Here is a 2500-nt window from a genome sequence, read left to right as displayed (position 1 = left end):
CCACCGTCTCGTCAGTAGTGCCGACCGGTCTGTGATCGACGAGGGGAGCCACACCAGGTCCGGCCCTGCTGCTTGGCGGCACCGCGTCGTCGGGAGCTCGCGACAGACGGAGGGTTTCGGTGTACTCTCCAGCCACGGGAAACGAAGCCGGTGATGCAGGCGCCGGTCTTTCGCTCCCAAATCGGCTGGGTTTACATCGTTGCTATCTAGTCACGCTCCCTTCAAACCCGACGGGGTACCTATTCCCCTCACCCGTCTGTGCGTATACAGCCTCTTTGCACTTGCGGGATGGGGGTGGTGGTTTAAAGACTCTCGAGTTGCCGCCCGTCGGTCTCCGAGCTCCGTGCAGTAGTGATCCCCAGCGAACTGCCAGCAGGGCGAACGAGCGATCCCGCTCTCGGTCGGGGCGCCTGGCGTCGATCGGTGGTCGGTGGCTTGCGGGCAAGCTGCGCTGTGAGTGTGGGAACGAGTATGACGAGCCGTTGCCGCGACTCCCAGTCCACCTCGGCGGTGGCTGGGCCGGGCGGGCGTCTGCTCGGGCGAGTGCCGCCCCCGCCTCCTCGCAGGAAGTCCGCTCGCCGACACGCCGCCACGTGCACGCGTCAGTGACGCTGCCGAACCGATGGCCGGTGCCCGTTCCCGCCTCTGCTTTTCCTAGGGCAAAGCTGCTGCACGCCTCGTGATACTAGGCGGGCGACATGGTGGCGGTGATCCTGCCTCCGTCGCTGCGGTGCGTTGGGGCACGCATCGCCTCTTGGGCGCCCTGTCCTCCTCCCCCCAATAGACGTATGTTTCTGCGGGCCGCACCAGGATGGTGCTCCCCATCGCTTCACGCCACCCTGCTCCGCCCGCACGCCGGCGTGCAGGTGGCTGTAGCTCAAGGTGGGGAGCGTATGTGCGGTCCGGGTCGCTTTCCTCTGGCGAGGGAGAGACCTAAAACAAACTCAGACAACTCTTGACGGTGGATCACTCGGCTCGTGCGTCGATGACGAACGCAGCTAGCTGCGAGAATTAATGTGAATTGCAGGACACATTGATCATCGACACTTTGAACGCACTTTGCGGCCCCGGGTTCTTCCCGGGGCCACGCCTGTCTGAGGGTCGTTTGGCAATCAATCGCACTCGCCTTGGCTGGCGAGAGCGCGGCTGGGGTGTCGCAGAGGACCCGTCCTCTTTGTCCCCCTAAGTTCAGACTCCGGAGCCCTCCGGCGTCGGAGCGCTTGGCCTTTCCCCCCCACCCTGCACATTCCGTTCGTCAGGCTCGACGCCATCCCCCCGCCGGGGAGCGCGGCCTGGCGTCCGTCTGTGTCGTGGCAGTGGGGCCAGCACGGCTGTCACCGGTCCCAGAATGGCTGTCGGTGGTTCACACTGTGTGTGTGTGCCAACCCTCCTGGTCTCTGGGACACGGAGCTGCCACGAAGTGTTGAGCCTCCAGTGGGGGGTCTGCCTAAGCTCTGCACGTCCGCATTGGGTCCGTCTCTCGGTTGGCTGGCAGTGGAAAGAGTGAAGGGAGCCGCGGAGGTCCGGTGCTGGTGCGCCGCCGGCCTGACCGTGGAGCTCGCCGGTTTGACACGCTGACCCGACTCGATGGTTGATCGATTGAGAGTGCTGGGAGCTGCAGGCCGCCCGCTGCTGCAGCCGCCCGTCTCGTGGTTCGTCCTCGGCCTTAAGTGGCCGGCGGGGCGTCTGATCCTGTCTCCCCTGCTGGCGCCGAGTGCCTGGCCGAGGGAGGAGGTTTTCGTCGAACGCTGTGACTTGGACGGTCGCACGCGCGTGGATCGCTGGCTCTTGGCTCTCCCGTTCAGTCCGCACGTTTTCCGCTCCGTCCTGCCACCGGTCTCGGGAGGTACGGAGGGGTTGGCGGGCGTGGTGTGTGCTCCGTCACCGTGCAGGCACACCTACCACGCCGTCGGCCGACCCCCGCACGGTCCTCCTGGCCATCGGGAGGACGGCGGAACGTCGGGCTGTCGGGGGCCAAGTCGCCAGAAGGCCACCGCTGTGTCTTCCGTACCCTGTCACCGTCGGCGTGCCTTCCTCAACTCGTCCGGCTCGGGGCCGCTGGGTTCAGGAGCGGCGTCGCCCGCCGGCCCCACTGAAGGCCGTGCCGTTCCGCGGCTGGCGATCGATGTGCGTGGCGTGCCTGCGCGACCGGTCGCCACTTGAGCCTCGGCACTCCTCTCTCCCTCTCTCTGACCGTCGGGCAGTCTCTGTCTGCTGGTGCCTCGCACGTCCCGGGCGGCGGGTCGTCACCCCCGCGACCGGGCCTCCGGCAAGGCAGGAATCAGGCTGACCCTTCCGCTCGAGTAAGCAGCCGGCACTTCCGAGTTTCGCCTCCCGCCGTGGACGGGGGAGGGTCTCCGGTCCCGTGGAATTGCGCCGAGCACGTCCCCGCGCGTGGACGCGGCGGCGCTGGAGGCGGCAGGGGCGGCCACTCGTCGACACCATCGCTGGCCAAGGGTGGTGAGCGACGTGCGGGTGGCTGGCTCTCTGACCGTCGCGG

The 2500-nt window shown here is 67.2% G+C and overlaps 1 non-coding gene across 1 annotated transcript; it reads left to right on the top strand.

The window, feature by feature from the left end:
• The first annotated feature begins 950 nt into the window (after nt 1-950).
• Nucleotides 951-1104, top strand: LOC140473496 (5.8S ribosomal RNA). The gene has a single exon (XR_011958369.1). It is a non-coding gene; the product is annotated as a 5.8S ribosomal RNA (ribosomal RNA).
• The last annotated feature ends 1396 nt before the right edge of the window (nt 1105-2500 follow it).

Source organism: Chiloscyllium punctatum, unplaced genomic scaffold, assembly GCF_047496795.1.
Source record: "Chiloscyllium punctatum isolate Juve2018m unplaced genomic scaffold, sChiPun1.3 scaffold_625, whole genome shotgun sequence".
NCBI lineage: Eukaryota > Metazoa > Chordata > Chondrichthyes > Orectolobiformes > Hemiscylliidae > Chiloscyllium > Chiloscyllium punctatum.
Note: the sequence above shows the minus strand (reverse complement) of the source record. Positions and strands in the feature narration are given on the sequence as shown.